Genomic DNA, 27,050 nt, shown 5'->3' with positions numbered 1-27,050 from the left:
CATACCCACCTATACAGCTAGTGGAGAGCCTGCTTCTAAAATGGTCTCCTGGTATTAATGTACTTTTATTGAATTGGCTACTTGTCTATATATATGTACGCTGTTTATGTAATGGCCACTCTATATTTATATACCTTTAGAAATATTGTTGTAGCATTTCAGTTTATGTGTTTGCTTAAATGTTGGGTCTGCTGTTGTGATATTCAGTCAGTGTGACAGTATTTATAGTTTTACTGGTCACTTTTTTCTATGCTAAATTGCTACTGGATTCTATTTTTACTTAACCAAGTTTTATTTTACATTTATTACAATATTTATCTTTAAGCACAACTTGTTCAGCCAGCTCTTCACCCCCCCCTCCCCCGTTTCCCTAAACACAAATATCCATGGTATTCACAGTCAGTTTGCCTTACATTATACATACTAATTTTGAATAAAGTCCCCAAATATGACAAGCTGTATCTAAATTAGGACTCAAAATGCCACAATGGCCATTTTCCCACTTGTGGTACATGAATGAAGTGTGTGTGTACATATATATATATATATATATATATGTCTATATCTTTATTTTATTTAAATATCACTGAACTTTATTAAAAACAAAACAAATAAAACTTGCCATTTAAACTGCGAAAGAGTCCATGTTGGTTCACTAAATGATGTGCAGGGTTGTTTGTTAAATGATGAATTGTTCGGAACTCAAACTGAATCCAAAATTTTAGGCCACAGTAGCCAAATTTGAAAATTTCACCTACATTCGCAGTACGGCTAATTTGGCTTAAAATGTAACACTGACTACTGACAAATCATTCTGCATTGAACAACCCTGGGTATATGTTTTCTCCCTAATCAGGAAATGTATAGGTAATTCAGATATGGGATCTGGTTTTCAGCAATACTTTATACATAAAGATACATACTGTATTTCATGTGGAAGCTACAGAGAACAAGATTTTCTTTACCAATTGCCTATAAAAATGAGCATCTCTCACAACAGCAGTGACCGTAAATGATTGTTTTTCTGCTTGTCAACAGAAGGCCCACATACAATAGCTAATTAGTAAGGGTAAAAACTTTACACATCTAAGAAAGTACATGCACTCACAAAGTGCTCTGTGAAATTACACTTAAAGGGACACTATAGTCACCAGAAAAACTACGGCTTATTGAATTTGTTCTAATTAATAGAATCATTACCTTCAGGCTTTTTGCTGTAAACACTGTCTTCTCAGAGAAAATGCAGTGTTTACATTACAGCCTAGAGATCCTTCCTGAGTTATGGCTGCCTAAAATGCATCCAAACATTCAGTGTCTCCTCCTTCTGCATGCAGACACTGAACTTTCCTCAGAGATTCAATTCATCTCTGAGGAGATGCTGATTGGCCAGGGCTGTGTTTGAATTGTGCTGGCTCTGCCCCTGATCTGCCTCTTTGTCAGTCTCAGCCATTCCTATGGGGAAGCATTGTGATTGGATCAGACTACCACTACTGATGATGTCAGCAGACTGCTTGTTTTTCTGAGGCAAACAGCATGCAGAGTTACAGCTTCAGGCTTGAATACAGTAAGATTTAGCTATATTTATGGAGGCATGTGGGCTAGATGGTGGTTTTAACACTATGGGGTCAGGAATCATGTTTGTGTTCCTGACCCTATAGTGATCCTTTAATTCTATATAAGACAATCACAGATTGGTTCACCTGTGCTTCTGCAGACATATCTTCTGTTAGTAATGGAATTAAGAAAAGTACAAGTTGATACATTTCTGCACCAATCAATGACAAAGCTGACTGGAAACATGGTATGAATGATGAAGTGGAATGTGTGTGTGTGCTTTTAGTATATGCTTCCTCTCGCTGTGAATTTGGCCCAGCTATAAAGCTGTGCATTTTTATCTCACTTCCTCTAGGAAAACAATAACTTGTTTATAGCTGGTTTGGAGAGGGAAAGGAGGCAAAGTGGCAAGATTTGTGGGGAAATGAGGTCAAGGACGAACACACTTTGATAAAGAATAAAGCTTCAACACATTTTGGACACAACCCTTCCTGTATTTAACAGCGCAAAGCCATGCTGGTCTGAGCACACTACAACAACCATGCAAACACTGGGCTAGTGCCAGGATTTTTGACTACACAAAGATGCATTTTACCACCCCCACTCCTCCAAAAAATGTACAATCATACAGGCACACATATACCATTATTTAGGCACACAATCATAAAAGGCAAACAAAGTCATACAGGCACACCATTTACATATACAGGTACACTATTATACATATACGGACATACACATCTCAATCCCCATCCACATACACAGTATTAGAACCACCACCTACACTATAATATGTGTCAGTATTAATTATGCTTTACAAATATGAGCATGATACAGAAATATAAAGAATAGAGGTAATTGGCCTCAGACAGATCGTTAAATACAGGATATTCAGTACTGCCGTTTGCTTTGCCTGGCCAATGGCGTAGTCTAGGTGCAGTGGCCTTGGATTTTAGTCCAGCCATTTAAAAAAACATTGCTGTTTTGTAGATAAGGTAATGTTTTCATTGCACACCAAACACATTCTAGTGGCTTGTCTTCCTGACAGAAACTAGAGGGTGTGCAGAATATTGTCTATTCCATTCTCCCGAGGAAACAACAGAGTTTGACTCTGTTACATAACGTCCAATGTTAACTATCATCAAATGCTGACCATAAGCAGCACTGGATACAATGCTTCCCTATAGAAAAACAAACAAACCACATTTGATTTAAATCCGTGTTCCCCAACCCAGTCCTCATGGACCACCAACAGTTCAGGTTTTGTCAGTATCTCCATTGGAATAAAACAGGAAATATATAAATCCTCAACTTTTGGTGGTCCATGAGGATTGGGTTGGGGAACATGGATTTAAATGAGGAGTGTGGCACTCACCACACATGCACTTTTCATCCACAATGCTTATCTGTGAGAAGCACTGGATTTGATGAGGAGACATGCCCAGAGGAGTCAGAAGAGGTTGCAGGGTAGCAGATAGGGTACCAGAAGTTGTTCATTCCTGATATTGTACATGTCCCCATCCTAACACATCTTCTGATACTTATAGCATGGGATCTTAAAGGACACTTCAGGCAACCAAAGACATTGGGTGCAATGTGGAGGATGGGTTACAGTTAGCTTTGTTTGGTAGGTATTCTTCAATTCATTTTCTGTATTTGTGTTTATATAATGCTGCAACATTTCCCTCTATGTTTCAACACTTCAGCTCGTTGTGACACCACAAGGCTGGATATAGACATAGCTGCTGAGCGCTGTAGTTCAGTTAGTAGTCCAGTTGTAGTCCAGACAACAGTACACAAACAGACTATTATTTTGCAGTAATAGATAGGCCTATAAACATTGGAATAGTATATTTAAGACCATTTATTTTCATTGTTTCCAATAAAGAATGGGTCACTGTCAAAAAAAGGTAAAAAGCCACAAAGCTTATTGTCGTAGTGCATGGTTTCCAAAACAATCTGCATGCACCTCCAATGGTTCAGGATTTATAGATTTCTCAAATCTGTTGCAGAATGAATATGGATAAAACCTGGATTTTTAAAGGTGTAAGCGGATGGGTTTCAGAATAACTTAAAACTGATCTTCACAATCCCCTTCCTTTATTTTTATATTAAAATAGCTATTAGTTGATCTAATATTGTTAATGATTACTGAAAATGTATATAAAACCAGGTCTTAAAATACTCCTCCAGCACTTTCAGCCAATCAATGTTTTCCAGGTTGGACAATACGAACACTGTAATGCGGAAGTGCTAGTTCTGCATTATTGATATTTGCTGAAGTGGTGGTAGTCTCTTGGTCCTGGAAAGACCCTCTGTTTATATGAAACCTTTTTAAAACAGTTTGATAGGAAACCATGGGACAGTGGCAGGGGACTCTAGGCAACCTAGGTTGCTTCGGCTGCTTTTTTGAAGAAACGGTCACTTTTACGTTCACATATTTACGGTTTGTTTAGTTCATGTAATTCTGATGTTCCGCACGGGAAGCCATATACTGCAATTTAAATACATGTGTTCTAAGAAACATTATCCTTCACATGATGTAAAATCAGTGCCTTAATACTGCTGTAGGTGAAATGAGTTATCAGGCCCCTCCAAGAAACGAAGGGTTGAATGCTCCTCCCCAACACACGCTTTCAAACCTCTGTCGCTCTGATTCCTTTCAGACAAAGCTGCCCCGCCCGGCTGTGCTAATGAAGGAGATGGATTAATTTAACTGGCGGCCTTGGCTGACAGTGCTATTAATGATCTTCCCTGCCCTGCAGGCGGTAATGGGCCCCGCTGGGACTTCCTGGAGATCACCAATTTGTATGGAGGATTTAGACATAACATACTCACAGGAAAAAGAAAGAAAGAAAGAGGAGATGGAGCTGGAGTTAAGGGAGGGGAGGTGGGGTGTGTGAAATTAAAGAACCGAACTCTCATGGGAGATGGGATTCATCAGTCCTTAGCCAGATCCCCTGAAACCATGTGTCCTGCACACAGATGACAGCACTGGGGATTCAGGCAATGCATTCCAAGTTCCATGTTAAAATGTCTTATTGTCACAAACAATCTGTTGCTTGCTGTAGCATCAAAAGAGGTTTTCTAGACTGTGAACATGTTTAATTAACCCCTCAATGCAGGAGCTTTTGTTGCAAATCCTTTATTTCATGTGGTTGAAGAAACAAAAATGGATATGTTAAAATCCTGCATTAACAATGAAGACACTTTTACATCAATCCTAACAGTATTAGCACAATGAGTCATAGGCAGCTAAATAGTAGGATTGTATGATTATAATTATATTAATTTAGGATTTGGAAATACATTGAATGTATTCCCAAAGTGCACCAGACTGATCGATTTGAGAACAGCTTCACCTCCCAATTATAAACAGCTTCATATCACGTTTAAAGCAGAAATATGATTTTGAAGAAGCACACATTTAGGATGAGGCCCTGACTTTTTTTTTTTTTTTTTAGAGTCGAAAGTCATTGGGGATTTTTTCTAAAGAAAAAATTGTGTGGAAAAGTTCTCTAAGAGATGCATTCAGCAGGAACATTCCATTGGTTTCAATAGGGACTGCACTGCTCTGCTCCTTATACAGAATCTTTAAGGAACATTACATGTGCAGTAGGGGAAGGCAGGCCTGTGGTACTATAACACACAATCCCATCGATCAGTAAGATATATAGAAAACTATTCATTGATGAAGATTATGAATGCTACCATCTTCATAGCTTTAAATTTAAGACACCCAGAATAATGTTGTCAGTGGCACCGCACATCCCCTGTACTCAACTGTATTTGAAAGAGGGCACTGTATATTTGATGACCTAGGTAACTTATACAGTTTAACAATGTGTTACATTACACAATAGTGGGATGATTCGTAAATTTAAGAGACTAGTGATTTATATATAGCAGGACACAGGTACACCAGTCAAATTACCAACCAATTTCATCCACGTAGAAATGTTTATTTATTGGAACACTGGGCACCAGAAATATTGTGCCAGTATTTCTTATACAGGCACCTGAAATGGTGTAATGTGTACTAGTCTATAAATGGTTATTAGGATATATTGTTCCCAAAATGCATTTCCTAATGGTAAGTCACCCATTCTGAGAATTACAGCAAGTAGGTGGGCTATGCTTTGTTCTCCTGCAAATGGTTAACCCTATTGTTGTTCTACAAGATTTTCTCTTAGATTTAGAAAACCCATTACAATGGGATTATACATTGGTATTTGATTCTGCCATTATATCCATATAGAGGCATGCTCGTCTTTAAAAGAAAGTGCATTATTAAGCACTTGTTGCAGTTATCATAAAGAATACTCAATCTAGTACTAAGTCATCATCTGTGAAAGGAACCAGGAACACTATTACATGGTCTGTTTTTAAATCTTTTAAGCTATTCAAAATACAGCCACCAATCTGTTCCAGTAACACGGATACCATTATGCTGACAGGACTAGAAAGATGGCTCAGCATCATGGGATTTTTAGATCAGCAACAGTTGGAGGGAAAACCTATGGACATTCCTGCTTTTCAGTTATCAGCTAATCCAAAGCCATGAGAAATATGTGCATATGGCTAACATTGTCAGCTTATCAGAACAATGCAATGGGTGACCTGGTATAGCTACAGAATTACATTAATATTCGGTTTATTAGCAGACACACTAACTGACTAGTAAAATTACTGCTTTTATAAAAACATGTTCAACTACATGTCTGCTAACCAAAAACCACATTCCCAATAACACTGAATGGATATCCATCCCTTACCCACGTGTAGGTCTAATTCGCTGTCATCGTGTGCACTTTAACAGAGTTATTCACAAAAGTGAAGCCCAAAGTAACTGAACTGGAAGCATAGCTATCTTAGACTCTCTCTTCAGTTTGGCTGTTTGAAATTCACTCTGAATTCACCTTGAATTCTCACTTTAGTGAATTATCCTGGAAGACTCATGGTAAATCATAATTAGATGTCAGCATTCATGCAGTAAGTGCTGTCTGTAAAACATAGAAATCATAGTCAGTAATAGAGCAAGAAATTCAGTTGCTCTGCCCTAACAAAATCCTTGTGCCATCTGCTCCTGCCATTTGCCATAGAGCTCCATGATGTGTTCTTCAAAACCGCAAGCCAATCGTTTAACCCTTTGAAAACAGAGATAGAAAAATAGCTCTGTGTGTAAGCTTACTTGCTTATGCTTCCTTACTGCTGCCCTGCCCCCATGCCACGCTGGTGCTCCCTCTCCAAAACCCGTATGCTCAGTCAACCCAGTTCACATTTGTTCTGCCGCTCACTGTCAAATTAAAACGCAGCCAGCAACTCATTTCTCCTGCTCTCCCAGTTACAAATTAGTCCATTAAGCTGTCTGTAGCAAAATCTTTTTCCCCTCTTCCCAGTAATGGCCTCAGAGAATTCCTTCATAATCTTAGCGCTCTCCTGGGATGCCCACGGCGGGTAGGAGGAGTTGTTCCAGAGTTAGAATTTGCACTTTTTAAAGACACAGTCAGCTACGTTTGACTCTTTTTATGGACCTTTAGAGCTCCGAACATGCACCATCCACTTGATCCCACAAGCTTAGATTTGATGTATGCGAGTTTTGCAACAATGCTACCTCAGTAATGAATACATATATAGGCACAAATTATTATTATTATTCAAAGCTAGTTTTATTGGTTATAAATTTTAATGGAAACAAAGCAACACCTGCCATCAAAATATAAGGAAAGAAGAATATGGTGTAGATAATCCCTGCCATATGGGCTTTAATCTTTCTCTCTCTGTGCGTGTTTACAATGTAAAGGTGGAGAGGATAGAAAGTAATAATGAATTTAAAACGGACAAACTGTCACATTTGGAGCAGAATCAAAACGATAAAATACATGGAAGAAAGTACAAGGATAAGGAATTAGAGGAAAGAGGCCAGTGAAATTAAAGCAATGGAGCAAAGTATACCATTAGGGGTGTGTGTGTGTGTGTGTGTGAGAGAGAGAAAGAGAGACAACAGAAGGCTATATAGCAAGAGAAAAATGTGAAATAAATAAAACACATGCACATAAGTGAGGAAAAAGTATGGAGAAAGATCACATGGTTTCGAGAAAACGAGAAGAGAGAAAAAAAATGCATAAGCAATTCCAAGTTGCCGATTACAAGACGCTGCTAAGAATGTGTGGCTGCTTGGAACAGTGCCATTCTGAACAGATTGGCAGGGCTGATCACAATCACAGCAGGCTGCCTAATGAGTCCCACACAATTTTTCACCCCATATTTTTCCAATAAAAAAGCAGTTAAATACCAACCGCAGCCCCAGCAGTGCCTGCCATCTGGCAGCTTTTATCTCCAGCCATCATTAAAAACACTTCTTGGCAGTTTACACCTCTCTTTCTCTCTACAGATGTGGAACGAATTTTCTGACAACTCTTTGGAGAGAGCAAGGATTGGTGGGTGGATAGGAGGGAGAAGTGATGGGTAGGTGGGGGCATGGATGCTTAACTGCAGCTAACATTCAAGAATGCATTTAAAACTGCGGAGGGGGAATCAAGAGGTGGTTTTCACCACAAATGACACAGTTACGTTGGCAAAACAGAGACTGTGCCCTTGGCATTTTCCGCTCAAACTTTAGTTTAACCCTATATCTAACAGAAGGTCCAGCCAGCACTGCTTGGATTAGTACATCAAATTATGTGTGCTTTCCTTGCCTGGCATATTCCAGTCTGTCCGTAATCTCTTTAAAGGATCTTATAATAAAGAAAAAGCATATGTAGTTAAAATTTGCTCATTGTAAGATAATGGTTGGAATGGTGCCATTCAAACTTCTCTGACAACAAACAGAGTAGTTACCTTTTGTTAATATAGTAATTTAGTATGCAGAGATTTGAAAATACAAAACAAAAAGCTTCTTAAGAAAAAAACTGGATCTGCGAACAATATATTATCATCAGCATTAAAATTCAGTTAGCATTCAGTATACAATTAAACAGGCAATTAATTAGCTGACTTTACCATTACACGCCTAAAGCTTAGTAACTGCTCCTCAATGGGACCAACTAGACCTGGTACAAGAATAAACAATATTCCACAGAAGCAATCCAGATGTCACTCATAGTATCACTACCAGAAGTTAGCAATATCAGAGCAAGTCTCCTAGTGAACAAAGTCTACTCTAATGTGACCACTTTCTCTCCCCCCCACCCCCCCGTATTTTGTATTGTTCTGGAGAGTATCAGCCTGGAAGAGCCCTAGTATATCCAGGATCCTAGTCTGATTATATGTCATAACAGTGTAACCACACAAACCTAAACCAGTCGTGTGATAGAGAACTGCACACACCATAAATAAATATGTTCACTGCTGACATTGTGTGTTGTATATCGTTTTAAGGAAGGCATGTGTAAATGCTCCACAGCTGTGCTATTCACCGACAGGTACCTTCTTTTGGCAGCCTGATATATCCATTTTAACCTGAATTCAGGGTTTCACACTTTACAGATCACAAAGGCCATGCAATCAAATATGGGTAAAGCAGCAATGCTCTGTAGGCCAATTAAAAGTATCACAGCTTACAGAACATATTTCCCACATGTATCCTGATAAAGGCTTCTTCACACCTATTATGGATGATCCAGAGTGCTAACACCACAGGCTGACAGGCCCTGGCTGTCTGGTGATGGCAGAAGCCAGGGATGCAGTGTTAGTTCCAGGATATTTCAGCATAGATGGTGCCATGTGGGCTTCCCTGAGAGCTTTCCATTAGCACTAATTACTGTTTTGACTGTTTGATCCCTGTAGAGCCTGGCTAGGTTAAAGAAACAAAGTGCTGCTAGGAAGCCCTCTCCTTGAGAGCCGCCCCATGGGTACTAGAGAGTTTGAACAGAAACCCCAATAATAATGAACCTAGAATACAAAGCATCATTTACATACTCTACGGTGATGACTGCACTATATGACACAATAGCCACAGGTTTCCAAATTATACTGCATATAAGTCATGCCAACAAAAATGAATAGGCGACATTCTATAACCATAATATAGAGAACCTTTGTGGCATACTTTGAATCAGGTAGAACTCAAAACACACAACAAAAATATGGCATAAGAAATATGTTATTTCTTTAAAATGACTTGCAGAACAGTATAAAACAGCAATTCAATGGAAAACAGCACTGCAGGTATAGACATTACAATGGCAACGGATAAAAGGATATATGTGTAAGATATGTAGTGCACACAGAAAAGGACTGTACCTTTAAGAAACAAAGATTCTCAGCTGTGGAGAAAAAGAAGGGGGGTGTTCAGTCACCCTTGCTGACAGCTAATTGAAGACAGCTGTGCCACCTTAATGCCATTCCCCAGATCCCATAGTAGCCGCTTCCATTTTACTCTCCTTAAAGCGGTTACCCATGAGAAAGAAAGTTGCTATTTGTACAGGATTTCATTTAAATATAGATAAGAATGTCTACATGTACAGTGAATATAGCACTTTACAGAGTACTCTATTTATATACAGGCTCTGTAATACAACTGCATATCTGTATGTGTGACGGATAAGAGAAGTTGTGGAAACCAATGGAGTACGCACTCCAATTACTTTGGTTTTATAGCATTGTTACAGAATTAGCCTTCGTAAGAAACCCTTACGGTCTGTGAAAATGCAGGCAATCATATAAGAGTTCATCAAATAAAAACCTGGCACATTGCTTAAAACAGAGAATGCAAGATATAATTCTGTCAGTTGTTCAAATATATAAGTAAATGCATTTTGGATGACCAGAGAACTGTGCATGGTTCTGTCTGACAAAGCTCCTTTGCCTGCTGCACTCTCTTTGTTGGCGGTAGAGACTCAAGGCACAGGCATACTATATTATCCCAGGGCTTAAAGGCACACTCCAGGCTGGAGTTCACCATCATCTTTCTGCCTTTAATTATGTAGCCAAGTTATAAATATAAAACTCCTGCTCCTTCCTAATTATGCTCCATTCTCTTGAATGCAGTGAACCTGAGGTGTAGTGGTTAAAGGGACACTATAGTCACCAAAACAACTACAGCTTATTGAATTTGTTCTGGTCTGTAGAGTCATTATCGTTAGGCTTTTTGCTGTAAACACTGTCTTTTCAGAGAAAATGCAGTGTTTACATTACAGCCTAGTGATAACTTTACTGGCCACTCCTTAGATGGCTGTTAGATATCCTTCCTGGGTCATGGCTGCCTAAAATGCACCCAAACATTCAGTGTCTCCTCCCTCTGCATGCAGACACTGAACTTGCCTCATAGAGATTCACTGATTCAATTCATCTCTATGAGGAGATGCTGACTGGCCAGGGCTGTGTTTGAATTGTGCTGTCTCTGCCCCTGATCTGCCTCTTTGTCAGTCTCAGCCAATCCTATGGGGAAGCATTGTGATTGGATCAGGCTACCACTTCTGCTGAGGTCAGCAGGCAATGGGCAGGTCTAAAGGAAACAGGGACAAAGTAAGCAGCTGCAGTCTTGAATTCAAGTAAGATTTTACTATATTTAGAGAGGCATGAGGCGGACAGGGGGGCTAGATGGTGGTTTTAACCCTATAGGGTCAGAAATACATGTTTGTGTTCCTGACCCTATAGTGCTCCTTTAATATATTGTAGATACACATATTTCACATCCTTTATTCAAATACCAGGGCATATTGCAGCAGTTGGCTACAGACCTTCATTTGATACATTAATTCTTAAATATATATCACCAATGTGATTAAAATATTATATATACTACCCATGTCCTGTTTAATTCTTTATTTTAATCTGTGCAATCATTGAGAAAGAACCAAGTGAGTGCTGTCTTTGGGACAGTGTAAAGGTTCCAAACAAGAAATGGAGTGGAAACAATTAATCTGGAATTATAAATAGCACACCACACAGAAACCACATGGTTTCTGCACCAACTGGTGACCTAGAACAGGTGACTATGATCTGCCCCTGACTCTTGACATAGATAGAACAGAAAGGTCAATGGCCAGGGTCAAAGCTCAAAATGAAATGTACATATTGCCTGAAGCAAGTTACCCAGTTACTGGTGTGAGGACGTTTCCTGCTGTTAGACAGAGAATTACAGATGGTTTGTTTCCTTTCCCATTGTCAGCAGTAATTTAGGAAAGGATGAACTCTGGGGTGAGCAGTGTTTACTTTACATTCATTTTCAGCACTACTGTTTGGAGTACTTTACTACTCTGTTGAAGAAAAACTAAAAGGGAGAGATTAACAGCTGTAACAATTAAAGCATATTTTATTAATATGCTAATGATTTCCTAACTGCTAACTAGTAAGTATCATCAAATGGACCTATAACATGTACTTTTATTATTATTACTACCTTGAAAGCACCAATATATTCCAATACACTGTACAATAGATAAACAAAACATAGAAGTAAATTAGGTCACATGTATACAAATGGGAACAGAATAGAGAAGACAGATCATGCAAAATGGAGGAGGATAAGTAATAATAACCCGGGATAATGCACATAATGCTATACATTATAGGGCTGTAATGACAAATCAGTTGTGGTAGGTTCCTTACACTGCAGTTTGTGACAGGAGGAGGCTATGATGGATAAGGGTACAGAGCTTACACTATAATGGAACATCCTAAAAGATGATGGGATCCAAGCTGGTGTAATCATTGAAGAGTTCACATATCAATGATGTGCATCAACCTAGTGGTTTAATAGAGACGGATTGCTACTGCTAACAGAGGGAATTTCTATGGTATAGAATACACCTATGGAGTGGATGTGTGATTGTGAGGTATTAAGACAGATTTGCCATGGAAGAACTAATGATCAGGGTCAATGAGTACTAGTGGAATACAGTCAAACAGATCAGAAGAGGTAGTGGAAACCTAAAACATCTCTTTGCTGGACATATTCCACAATGGGGTATGTAGTAAAGACTTGTAAAGACTTGAGGCATAGTCACGATAGGAAAAAGACATAGGCAACACGAAGATAGAAGATAATCTATTTCTTTATTTTTGCCGTCAGGCACTCATTTTATGATTTCTAGTCTTCCCAAATAGACTTTACAAGAAGGTCGCAAGAATATGTTGTAAAAGGTCCAGACCAAAACAGACCATGCAAACTTAACCTTACTGGTAACGAAAAATTGAACGTATGTGATTTTCTAAAAAAAAAAAAAAGCTGTAATCAAATAAAACTGTGCTCCTACAAACAAAGAAAAAATAATAATCTATGTTGTATAGGAAATTCAATGAATAAGACCAATAGCAAGTATGGACTGCTTAAGCTTACATCCTAAAATCAACATCCCTATATATCAAAGTAGTTAAAGGAGTTCCTATTTCCTGCAATCCACCCCACTCCTTCCTTCTTATTCATATCGGAACGAAAATCTTTCCACTTAAGGCTCAGTCTTTAATTGTGTGCTTGTGAATGAATGTTAGTTGGCCAAAGTAAAAACAATTGCTAGATTACGTGACATCTGTTAAGTGGTTATTTCTAGTACACCAGGTGAAAAAAAATAGAGAATGTATTAAGCACTAAATGTCTGGAGTGAAGTGGAAAAAGGCACCAAACACTTAATGCATCCCTAAATCCCCATAAAACAAGGATACAAGCAAAAATATAAAAGGTTGCGCCAAAAAACATTAAACACACAGATTATTCCTCTGATAAGGGCAGCTTCAAAATATCCTCCAATAATCTTCTTCTGTTGAAAATGTCCTCAGAGGGGACACTATAGTCACCCACACCACTTCATCTCAAAGGAACATTGCAGTTTTTTTTTTGTTTTTTTTTTAGAAACTGCAATATTGATGACATCAGTGGAGGGGGAGCGTCGACTCAGTGCCGAGGGACATAGGCACTGGAATCGGGTAAGTGTTAAAATAGTTTTTTAAATCTTTATGACCCGGACATATGAGAATACAGATTTGTATTTCTAACACCATAGATTCCCTGTAAGGATATGTAGGCGTTGGATCTCTTCCAAAACAGCAGTAACATGAAACAACAGATTGTGCATATAATGCTCATTGTACCATTTGGAGTAGAATAAACAAAAACACTACTTACAGTATATGGAGCAATATAAGTGCTCCAAGTGATTTGAAGGCTCAATGTCACAGTAGTAATTCCCAATAGGTAGCAGGGAGATGTATAATCCAAAAAAAGATTTAATACCAGTAGTATTCAAAAAACCAAACAAACTAAGAACAGATAAAATCAATTTAAAAAATATTGCATTTTGAGGTTTACCAGGCTTTTTCAAGTGTGGCAGAAAATTATTTGATGACAAAGATAGTCAATAATCAGCCAATAAGGTTGTTTCTTCCCCCCCCCCCGCGCGCTTCATCAAAAAGCTATACTACCGTGGGCCAAAAGTAAACAAGCACACATTTTAAACCCCAATAGGCCAAAACATTCATAGCATATCATGCAAAGTATTTATCAGTTATCCTGGACAGAACATCACACTAATGAAAAATGCAGGTCCACTTTGATATGCCAGTAATCCTCCAATGTTGTGGCAAGACATAGATCAAGACATAAAACCTGTATAAATGGTTCTACGTACAACATTGTGTTATTGTACGATATGGTGATTTTGTCGTACAGACTATTGAAGGCGTGATCATTCCAGTGTAGTCACTTACAATACCCATTGACTGCAGCCAGTCTTGTAGAAATGTTAAAATCACAGTAAGCACACTGTAGACATTTAAACCAGAATGGATGCAGACAACATGCAGCGCACACAACCCTTACTGGATCCAACCCCAAACTCGAACCAGGAAAATAAACAAAGCTGCTTTTTATTGCAAATCTGCAAGCAATTACTGCAAGGAGCATGATGATTGGATAAAGTGCACTTACTTAGCTATTTCAGAATGACTCCATAACATTATAGAAGCCAGCAAAGAACAATTATATTCTTTCCCCCGCCTTCCTTCTTCCCATATGGATTACATCTGCCAGGAACACGGAGTTGATGGGAGACTTCTTAGGCCTTCGTTTTTATTTAATCTCTGTCTAATTAGACATATTGTGGGGGGAGGAGTGTTGGAAAAAAACACACCATCTGAGCTTAGTCACGGCTAACTCCTGCATTTTATGCTACATATGCTAATAATATTCACTGTAATTATAAAAATACTGCGTGTGTCCCAAAAATATTAACACAGGTTTTTGGCAGGAGAGTGATATTAGCGCATTCTAATGACAATCAGCTTTCTGGCTTTGGATCTATTGGATACTTAAAGGGGCAGTTTAGTGAAAAATATGATAGAACAATTGCTGCATTCTAGGATAATACTGTGTGTGTGTGTGTATCTATTTATATATGTATATATACACACATACACACACACATTTATTTTACCTACTGGCACACTTCCTGTGCTGTGGCACTTATTTCCTTGGCGCAAGAGAACAAGATGGCGGGTAGAAATGTATGTAAGACGCCATGCTTATTTGGGGGCTGTTAACGCACTAGCATTTATTTCCCATTGCCATCTTGTAGGAGAAACCACTAAGTATGTCTTTTAGTGTACATATTTTCTGGTGATTTTGAGAGCAGCATTTATAGCTTACAAGTTAATGAAGTCTATATCATCCACCTGTTTTGTGGATGTTAGAATTTGCATTTGGACCAGATTTGATAAGGAACCTGTGAATTCAGCAATATCAGACAAGGACTCCCAGGTATCAGGTATTGATAATCTACAAAAACCCTTTCATTAAAATGCTATGCTTTTAACCTGCAGATAATATGTGCACATATAATTTAATCCAAGGCACTGGTGACCACAACTGTGCTAGAACGTGGCTTCTAAACCCATTTACTTATTCAGCCTCACTAAAAGACCAAAACTATGCAGGGGAACAGTGAATCACAAGGAGCAGAGATCTGGAAAACTAATGTGTTTCTACTGAGGTGAAGAGATAATGTGCTCTTTATTCAGATCTCTTTATAGAATACAGCAGCAGAAAATACTCCTGAAATTATCCCCTTGGTTTTCTTCAGCTCTGCAGGCACAATTAAAATCTTTTTAAACAGTGATGAGATCTGTAGATGCACAGAAGCATAAATTTGGTGGCTAATCGCAGCCGCACTTAATTTCCACGGGCTGTTTCTAATTAGCATTAATGTTCCTCAATAAGCCTGCACTCTCGCTGAACTCCTGCTCTGGCACATAGTTCACTGCTCGTGTAACTGTCCCCGACTCCATTCACTCACTCAAAAGACCGGTTTTACTGCACTTATACTGGACTGGGTGCAGTCATAGGTGGGTAACTAAGTGTCGAGTGGAGCTATGTACACAAAATGCACAGAAAACAAACTGCAAGATATTAGGATATCATAGCAGCAGTGAATGTGTTTAATAGGAAAGCAGCAAAAAAAAAAAGGGGGGGGATTTACATATGTTTGCATCAACACACTGTCTTTTCACTATGTGACACCATAGCAGAGTATACCATCAGAGTATTCCTGCCTTCCATCCCCGCAATGAGAATGTTGGACAGTATAATCTAATCTGTTGCAGTATTAGCAATATATCAATATGGTCTGTCTGGGAATAGAAGCACTCCATGAGCTTGGGACTACTGACGATAAAATAGCTTTTAATCAGACTTAACTAGAACTACACCTCTGTAATTTAACCATTTAATTTCCTATTCTGTTTCCGTATCTCAACAAAACATATACTACACTCTATTAGAGAATGTTATACATTTTCCTTCGCCTACCAATGTTAACTCTTCATGTTAATTTTTTTTTCTCGCAGCCCTGCCTGTCATTTTGTGTCTCCTTTGCTCGATCAGATTTTCTCTCTCTGCACGTCCCTCGACTTCAGAGAATATTTTCCCTGCAAATTGCTTTTAAATTAAAGAAGGTGATGAAAGCAATGTGCCGTCTCAGCAATTTCCCAGGTGCACCTAATCTAATTTCATTAAGAAGATCAGGACGAATGATCGCTACGGTCCGTGCATTAAGTCTGTCCGTTTCTCTATGAAAAGCCATTAAGCCTGTCATGGCGTCTGCGGGTGGGCTCTTTATTATTGCACACGAAGGCCGCGCTTTGCTTCCCCAAGTCAGCTGTCGAACTCACTAGAGCGCATCGGAGAGCTGCTGTCAAATGCAGAAACACAGCGTTTCTCTGCTCGCAGACAGAGCAAGTTAACTCATTCAGGGGCACAGATGCTATAAACACATTCGGATTAGTATATAAAGTGTCCTGTTTAGCAAGATTGTAATATGCATTGCTGCTGCTGTAGTGCATCAAGTATTTTAATATCTGTAGGGTGCACGGTTGCATCATCTATTATACTGAATTAGCAAATTAAAGTCATCATAATTACGAATATATTGAGTTTTGCAGTATTTGTTGCCACTATATACAAGATTAAAATAGTTACTCTTAAATTCCTTGTGACTCTACTTCATGTTATCTGCTTTATATGTGAACATCCCATCAGCAGCTAGGTGTCCACAATTGTGACTGACATATCTTATCCATTTATAGGGACAACAGAGAAATGCCAATACATTGTGACTGTGCAAGGCTATTTCAGTGCACTTGTGACCCTACAAGTGCAGGGCTCTGCACATGTGCTGCCATTGTTCGCAGAATTGGGAGGACTTATTGGGACAACAGACCGCCTATGCTGATTTTGCACATTAAAGGCACAACCTACTCAAATCCAACCCTCTTACCATTCAAATTCAAAACATCCCAATCTCATAAGCCCTTAATAGAAATCAGACCTTTATGTCCAAGAAATGCTTTAAGTGTTTGGTGCTATAATGCTAAAATGAAGATTTTAAAAAAAAAGGTATTAACACAACAGAATAACATTCCAATTGAATCTGCTGCCTTATCCCCAACCCCTTGTATACGTGGGGTTCATTTAGTTTTGAACTCAATTTAATTTAATTTTAATTCAAGCTCAATGCAAGTAAAATACATTAAAAAAAACATTTTGGTGTCTTCCTGGAGGAAAGAACTGTGGTCCTAAAGACAAGACGACTAGATTGAATTGTTGCTTATGGCAAAGACTCTGTTCTTATTCCACTGACGCTACCTATGTTGCTGTCCGTTGAGACCCATCATCCCATCATCTCAATCCCTGGCAGATGGGAGCCTATAAAAACTTGATGCAGTCGTTTCCGTGTTTTGAGTTGTTTTTACACGGTGAGAGTGATGAGTGGCCTCAGAGGAGAAATTAAAAGAAAAGAGAAAAAACACTGACAGAAAATGTACTTGGGCTTTGGCAAGTGGCTCTATCCGTATACAAACCTGCCTTTGTGTAAAGGGTAGAAATGGATACCAGTATACTGTAGACAAGGAGCTCAACAGTCTCACTGCCTGCTGATCCACAACGGCAGAAGAACATGGGCACAAGCCATTCAATACTTAAATACTGCCAATGTTGAAGCCAAAATGATTTAATTCTGACTTTTAATGTATTAAACCAAGGGTATCACATTGAAGCCCCAAACAATTGTTGAACTATAGAATTATGGGATATGTAGTTTAGCATCAGTGAGGTAAGCTTTGCAGTTTGACTTGTACGCATTAAAAAAACAAAACAAAAAAACAACAGATCTAATTTTTATATTTAAGCTTCCTTTAGCCACTACCAAAGCAAAGGCAAATATGGACTAATAGATCATATCAATCGGTTATATTCTGCCCCATATAAAAAAAGAAATACATAAAAATGTGATTTATGGACTGCATCTCCTTGATCATTTTGTGCAGCTAGTATTCTGGGAGCTAATGTGCTGTCTGGTACTGTCAATGGAGATCAGAGAATAAGTTAACATTCAAAGATATGGCGATTTAACCCATACGCTACTAAATACTAGAAATAGACCCACACAATTTTGTACTATTGCTATGTTACATGGCAATTAATTTGCAACTGTCTTTTTTGTTTTGTAGAATACCATTTTATTGAAAAGATGTGCGTCAAGGTGTAAGTGGTTCAACAGAGATAATAGAGCGATTTGTGAACAGACAGGAAATTATAAACCCCTTTCTCACCTTGCTGTAAGTCTATCATGGGGTGAAGGTATACATACTTAACGGAAGACGTCAGTGGTATTAGGTGTAACTAGAAACCATGGGACCCCGGTGCGAAAATTGCCCTGCCTGCCCCCCCCCCCCTCTCCCCACACATGTAGACATACACATACATACAAACACACACAGAGACACATACATACACTACTCTGACTCCCTCTCCTTCCTCCCGCGCGGCTCCCAGTGGTTGCAGTCACTTTCTCCCAGCCTCTGACATCATCAGAGGGGGCCTGGTCGTGCTGTTAAAGCGCTGACCGGGCCCCCTGGAATTACATAGCATCGGGTGGCCCATGCGGTTAGGCCGGGGCCGCTTTACTCAGCTGGCGGGACCCGCAGTTGCAGGGGTCCACAGGGCGGCTGGGCCCCCTGAAGTAACGGGCTCGGTCGCAGCTGTGACCCCTGCGCATGTGGTAGTTCCACCACTGGACGCATGCTATTAAGTATATTTGATACATATCAAGTAAATATTAAGGGCACTTGGGTGGGATAATCAATTGCTGCAAGCACTTAGTTGCATAAATGTAAGAAATGGTGCAGAACCATACGTACAGGTTTCTAGTGCTCTTGTTGTATGGATTTATGGGTGAAGGATGAAATAAATCTTCACAGCACCTCCCATATTGGCTCCGATAGCAGCCATGCATTAAGGATCCATTGCATAACCCTTGCAGGAAACTGTTAAACTGTTAGGCAGCTCTTGGTTTGCCATCCCGATGCAGGTAAGAGACAATAAGAGGAACTGTTGAAGGTTTATATTACTCTATTATGTTAATGTTCACTTAAGTATGCCATAAGCTCTCTCATTACATGTGTATAAACCAATTCTCAGTGGTGTTATTTCTGAGCTAAATGCTATAACTACATAAATCTTGAATTAATGGAGACTTTATCGTTCCTGAAAATGAAGGGTAATTGCCTGTCTGTTAATGCTGTTGTTGCTATTAAATGAAGTATATATTTTCAGTGGTGATGTTTAGAGAGCATAGGCCAAAATGGCAGAACAGGAGAGCCATTCATTTGAATAAGGGCTCTTTCTGTAGTGTTCAATTACTCTAACATTCCTTTGGTTTTTTTGTTAATAGTGCATGGAGCTAGTGTGGCTTGCAGTAACCCCTTAGTTTCCTTTCTAAAGGTATTGTATATGTAGAAGCATCTTAAAAAAAAAAAAAAAAAAAAAAACGGTTCCAACTTAAAGGGGAAATGTCATTTTTTGGGAAATGAATCCATTAAATAAAACAGTGAAAAGCACATATAATTTGTTTTCACTTTTTGCATGTAATGCTTCGTTTTGTTCTAAATTGATATGATAGATTTAGTAGATGACATCGCAATCCAGTCAGTTCAGAAACAACCAGGACATGCATTTTATTGGTACGGGGAAGCCAGAAACAGCGTTTGTGTATCTTCCTCTTTCTAGGATGACTGACAGGTGCAAAGAGCAGAGGTTATAACAAAGACTGATAGAGATTCAAGATAAAGGCGCTCAGTTTCAGCATATAGGTAAATACAGCAGTTCAAATGTTCTGATTAAACACAATATTTATATTCTTGATAAGTGACTGCTCCCATTTAACAAGGATAGATCAAAAGGCAGAGGTAGAAGTAGACGTAAAACATCCCAGTTTGAGTTACATGGGGCCATAAATGCTGTATACATTTTTCTAACATCTTCCATTGTTATTTCCAACCACTTATCTCTTCTTTCTTGTATTGACAATTCTCAATACATATTTGTTATTACCGTAATTATACAAATTATTAACCTTTTCCGTAATGAATTGTGATCTTCTAGATTGGATTAGTGCAATAATAAACCATCTGCACCAAATAAAAGCATATAAAATGATTCCCACCAGCCAACGCTGTGAGAGTCCGGTACGGGGGTAATCGACCTTTAACCCCTTAAGGACCAAACTTCTGGAATAAAAGGGAATCATGACATGCCACACATGTCATGTGTCCTTAAGGGGTTAAGGATTCTTGGTATTTTATGTGTCACTGCCATCAAATGGGAAACAGTGCAAACGAAAGAGTGCGAGTGTAGGATCCTAATGGAACTCATTAGATCTTAATGCAGATTCTTAAAGAAAATATATATATTTTTATGACTGTATGAGGGCTCTCCAGATGTTGCTTAACTACAACTCCCATTATTCTTTGGCTATTTTATTCAAAGAATCATGGTTGTAGTTCAGCAACATCTGGAGGGCCACAGTTTTGGAGAACCCTAATCGAAGGGTCTGATGCACCTACCAAGCAGACATGTGGCAAAAAAAATATAAAAAAAATGCCACAATGGTACAACATAAAAGCATGGAAATAGAGTAACCACAATATGGAATTCTATTACCTCGCGCTCAGCCTGTGACACTAACTTACTAGTCACACACAATGCAGCCTCCTCTGAAGGTAACCTCCGATCTCACATTCTGAAAGCTAATCAATGTTGTTCAGATTTCAATTTCTCCACTACAAGGTGAAGTCAAACCTAATCTAGCGGACGTCAGTCTCCAATGTAATGCAGCTGGCTGGGCCTGCCGCTGTAATTTAGACAATCATTAATAGCAGAGCTGTATTATAAAACTACATGCCACTTACAACTTCATCTCAACTCTGACAGGCAGATCTTTTAAACAGCCTTCTGAGCAATTGCTTTTAGTCTATCCAATTGTAAAGAAAGATGTTAACCCCTCAGGTGAAACCTCACATTTAGAGGCTCTGGATAGGAAAATAATTTTTCCAGCAGTTAGAAGACCATTTTTCAACAACGTGGTATAGTGGTTTGTAATAAGGTATCACACATTATCCACTCTATACGCAGTGCTGTATTCCCATATGCTTGGCTTGTTTTATTGCACGTCAGCAACATCTTCAGGAGTCCGTGGTTTGTAATGCTCATAATTCTATATTATTCTAAAATTAAATATATTACCAATTGAAAAAATAACAACTGAAACTAAAACTATATCTGAGCCAATTCACACTTCCCTCCCTGTGACCACACGCTAACCTCTTCTACCTTTCCAAAACACATACAAGCAGATCTACACAGATATTTTAACTTTTCTAGCTAGACTGTTAAAAATTCTCACATTGTGAATTCTACGGATTCAATAAAAAATGACCAAGGGCATGTAAATAAGAAAATGGTCCTGGGTGAACAAAGTCACAAATTTCACCGCCCCCTACTATATGGGATGTAGAAATACACGGCTACAAAGCATCCTGGACCTGGCGCATGGATTTAATTGCATAATTTCTAACAAGTCTGGATTTGCCAATAAGCAACATCCAAAAAGAAAGACACCGCACACAGGGATGAACCTCCTGGCGTTCTGCCCAGGCGGGGATTGCAAACCAATCCTACAATTCAAGTCCTAAAAGTTTGGAACAGGCTTCAACAGAAGGTAATGTAGATAGATTATCACTGCAAATTCCTTATAGAATAACCACATTTTGGCCAACAAGAGCTTAAACCTGATTAAGGCCTTATCGGACAAAATGTCATGATTTTATGCAATATCTGCAATAATAAATAATCTACCGTAAATTAGCCTGTTCCTAAGTTTTAGTACTCAACTTGTTTCGCCATCAGAAAATAATGTTACATGGAAACTACAAGGACCAACAGCAAGTGCAATATATAGAGTAGTTCAATAGTTCCCCAACACAATCCTCAAGGCATACAGTCTATAGTTTAGGTTTATTCCAGTTCTGATCCAATGGAAACACTTATATAATATGGACTGCCCTTGCGTTTAGGAGACTAGGTTTGGAACTACTGGCAGGGACGTTTTTGCCGCGAGGCAAACAAGGCATTTGCCTTGGGCAGCAATTTCCGGGAATGGCAAAAAACGCTGCCCCCAAATGCCCAGGGAAATACCTAGTTTGCCTCGATTTCTGGGAGCCCAAGAGCTGGCCGGCTGGCCATCTTTGGGCTCCCCCGGCGCAGGAGGGAGGGAGGGAGGGAGCACTTTCCCGTGAGCTCTCTGCTCAGCTCCCTTGCGCGAGCCACAGTAATGCCGGGAGGTGGAATATTACGTCATATTCCGGCATCACTATGCGGCGCGCGAGGGAGCTGAGCAGAGCGCTCAGGGGAAAGTGCTCCCTCGCCTCCCGCCCACCTGCCTGTCCGGCCTCCTCCCCCACTGGACCCAGGGAGGCTGGGTGGATTGAAATTTTAAAAAAAATTATAATAATTGTGTGTGGGGAAATGTGTGTGTCAGTGAATGTGCGAGAGTCTGTGTGTGTCAGTGAATGTGCGAGAGTCTGTGTGTGGCAGTGAATGTGCGAGAGTCTGTGTGTGGCAGTGAATGTGCGAGAGTCTGCGTGTGTCAGTGAATGTGCGAGAGTCTGCGTGTGTCAGTGAATGTGCGAGAGTCTGCGTGTGTCAGTGAATGTGCGAGAGTCTGCGTGTGCGCGTCTGTCAGTGCGTGCGCGTAAGTATATGTCTGTCTATCAGTGTGTCAAATCAGTGAGTGTGTGTCCGTCACTGTTTGTCAGTGTATATGAGAGCGTGTCTTGACAGGAAGGGGTGGGGAAAATTTTAATTGGGGGGTGGGTTTCCCAAGCACCGTCCTGCCAGCACAAATCCACAAATCCTAAATACACCACTGACTACTGGATTAGGTTACATTTAAATTGGAGTTTTCTGCTATAAAACCACCCTTTCTGCACCTTTTTACCAACTCAAATTGTTCCACTTCCTGCTCTAAAACTGCTGCTGTACATGGTCTAATGACTTTCTTCAGTAGATAGTTGACAATTAAAGAGACTATAGTCACCAAAACAACTTTAGCTCAATGAAGCAGTTTTTGTGTATAGATAGATCATGCCTCTGAAAATTTCACTGTTCAATTCACTGCTACTTAGGAGTTAAGGCACTGTTATTTGTGTTTATGCAGCCATAGACACACCTCCACTCGCTGTGACACAGCCTGCATGAAAAAACAACAACAAAAAACTGTTTCCTTTTCAATCCAATGCAACAAACTTTAAAAAAAACTTTAATCTCATGCTATGTAAATTGAACTTTATTATGCAAGTTACAGACAGTGCAGGAAATAAATTCTAAATTAAACAGAATTTGAAATAAAGTGTAAACATTAGATGACTCTACAGGGAGTATTTAGGAAGGCTGTGTAAGTCAAATGCATGGAGGTGTGCCTATGGCTGCATAAACAAAGTGATTTAACTCTAAATGGCAGAGAATTGAGCAGTGAGACTGCAGGAGCAAGATCTATATACTAAAACTGCTTAATTAAGCTAAAGTTGTTTTGGTGACTATAATGTCCCTTTAACCCCTTAAGGACACATGACATGTGTGACATGTCATGATTCCCTTTTATTCCAGAAGTTTGGTCCTTAAGGGGTTAAAAGCAACCCCCTCCAAATACCTTGCTGTGCCAATAAAGATTGCAAACAGCAAGTTCAGAAGTGTTATAAGAAGAACTAATCACATTTCTTTAAATTATATAATGAAACAAAATATTGAAAACAACCTATAACTTGTGTTAACTCTTTCACGGGAGGCTTCATTTTTTGTTTTTTTTTTGTTTTTATTCAAATGATACTAAATTTTTTCATACAAAAAGAGTAAATTAAAGTCACAATCTATTTCACAGCCAACGTGCATAGAAAGGTTTCTGTTTCTCCTTCTCTATGTATGTTCACTCTTTGCCGAATGACAGGGGGAGACAAAATGTACAAGGACAAATGTTTCCTTTTTGTGCGCCTACAGTCACCTGTGATGTAAATCAAGTCCTATTAAAACAGAATTTCTCTTTAACTGATGTCAAGATTGTCCCACCATAAGCATGTAGTGATAGAGTATGCTTATCACTACAACCCAGGATCAGATAAAACCACATTGTCAATATCCATCACATCACTTCTTGAAACCTCCGCACAATTTTACCAAGGGCATAACTCGGAAAGTTGTAGTACATTTTATCTAACTTATACCTATCCTTGTCAAGACATGGTTCTGACCTACATTTCCCATAATGCATCGCCATCTTAAAGGATTGTAGTTTAGAAAAACATGGCATTACAAGGCAGCCCTGACTTATCTAATATCCATGTCTCCTAATGTCGTTTTCAATATGCTTGTTTTCAGTGGCTGTCGGACCATAATGAAATACTGGATTATGCATCTATTGGCAGGAATTTCCCAGAATTGTGATATACTATCCTTGACACATTTTAAACAATGTCCCATCCCTGATCTTACTAATGCTGTATGATTTATCCTCTACTTAAATGAAAGCAACTAAAACTCACCTGTAATCACGCACCAGGACAAATCCTCCCTGTAGCCTGATCTGAGCATGGTGAGATTGATGATCTCTGGGTAAATCTAATGCGTCATAAAGAAGCAGTACAAACTACAGTGCATGCTCTGTTAGAATTCAATGTTTCTCAAAGAGAAGCACTGAATCCAAGGTTGGTAATTTCCCACCCAATTTGGTTCTTCTCTGTTTCTTAATGATTATACTCCCCTTTTCTTTCTAGTGCCTGCTCTCAATATCTGGACTGTTTGACCTTCTATAGGATTGGTTTTACTGATGGCTTATCTCACAAACCACCGCTTAAGCACCATTCATTGCCAAAAGTCTTGTCAACTTGATTGCTATACATAAGGAAAATGAGTCTCTACATTATGGGGATTGGTGCAGTATTGTATAGCCAATGGGACGGACCCAAGAAGTATGCCAGTATAGCCACTGGGATGCCAGGTACAGCCGAATGCCGATTCAAAAAGCTGTTCTGCTGTGAAACATATCTTGGAGGATCTCTCCTGCAGCCTACATAGGGATGTTTTAAGTATTTACAAGTTTATATTTTTTAACAACTACACTGTACTGTTTTTGCGGTGAGCCAAGGTCCTTGGCTGTTTTTCCCCTACATACATATACTTTATGTTAGAGAAACAAATATTTATAAATGCATTCCTAAAGCTATAAAGGAAGGCTCTTCATAAGGCCAAAGGGGGAAGGTGCCATGGTATTTGTGCACCAGTGTCCGTATTCCTGGTGCTTGGTATTTAAAGGCTCCATACAAGCAAGTTACATATTGTGATCTGGTGCCAAAACGTTATAAAGGTGCTGCACTAGCCGATATTACCATTTTTCTTTTCACTTGAGATATGTAGGATTGTAAATAGCTTTTGAGGTGAAGTGCTACCTAGAAAAAGACACAGAAGCACTAAAGATCAGAGCTGATCATACTGGCTCTGGTAACTGTGAGTGCCCATTGTAATAGCTTGCATTATAATTTTATTATCATTGTGTTTAACGGTGTCACAGTACATTATGAATTTTTTTTCATTGTATGCATACATGTCAGGTCATTATTGTAACCTTTATTTTGATGGGTAAGTTTAAAAGAAGAACTCCACTTTTCAAGGCGTAGTCACCTATAATTATGTGATTATATTAAAAAGTAATGCTTGGGGAGAAGCTCACACGAGTGTAAAGTCGATTAATTCGGTGTTTGTTAGATCAAGAATACTTGTATGATATATTTTCACCTACTTCAAAAAGGTTGAAATAATGAGAGCTCTATAGAAGCAGAGTAGATGACGTTTCTTTTTTTTTAGTGACAGAGCCAATTTAAAATGGAAGTGCCTCTAGCGACATGTTTGCAAAATGTCAGTGTTTTATATTGTCACAGAAAAGGGACAGCAATATTTGGCGCTTACAGTGCCCCTCTTAAATGAAGGACTCAAAAATTCAATCATCAAGTATGGGGAATTTGCACATTTTAGTAAGCAATTTGATGGAAAGAAAAAAAAAAAGTGTATCACATAAAGAGTTACACAGATCCAATGCAGGCAAACATCTGAAGAAATTAGGTTTGTGGTCATATCAGTGTTAAGTGCAGATATGAAACTGCTCAGGTGGTTATGGTAGTGCTTCTTCAGAGCAGATTTAGGTTAGAAACAAAAGTTTCATTCTCAATCTACTACTTCCTTCCTTGAAGTTGGTCCACTTCTCGCCATGTTCATAGTTCTGGTAAAAGGGGGTTATTCCTACAGTTATATATTGGGTCCATTTCAACTGTTAATTGGTCAAATTTTCCCATAATTCCCCACTAGCTGCCTAGCAAAGAATTCTGCGATCTGTAGTCCAACAAGAGCTTCATTGCCAATGTTGGGCATACACATAAACCAATTACTAGCAGTTAAAGAAAAATAACACACTTATTCTAAAATAATGGCTGGTATAAAGTTAACGATATTGGTTCATTTTGCATGTTCATATGTATAAAAGGTATTCATAATGAACTCAACTTACTGAATCACGGTAAAATCATAACAAGTGAAATATAATACCAACACGTGTGATTGAAAAATTGGCACAATTTCACTTCTGAGGCTTACTCACTAAACCGAGAATTGTAGTGAATTTTAA

General features: G+C 39.0%; 1 protein-coding gene across 11 annotated transcripts in view; it reads right to left on the bottom strand.

The window, feature by feature from the left end:
• Positions 1–27,050, bottom strand: part of FBRSL1 (fibrosin like 1) — a 505,865-nt gene that overhangs the window by 81,413 nt on the left and 397,402 nt on the right. The gene's annotated exons all lie outside the window — the stretch shown is intronic.

The sequence above is a fragment of the Pelobates fuscus genome, chromosome 5, assembly GCF_036172605.1.
Source record: "Pelobates fuscus isolate aPelFus1 chromosome 5, aPelFus1.pri, whole genome shotgun sequence".
Taxonomy (NCBI): Eukaryota; Metazoa; Chordata; class Amphibia; order Anura; family Pelobatidae; genus Pelobates; species Pelobates fuscus.
Note: the sequence above shows the minus strand (reverse complement) of the source record. Positions and strands in the feature narration are given on the sequence as shown.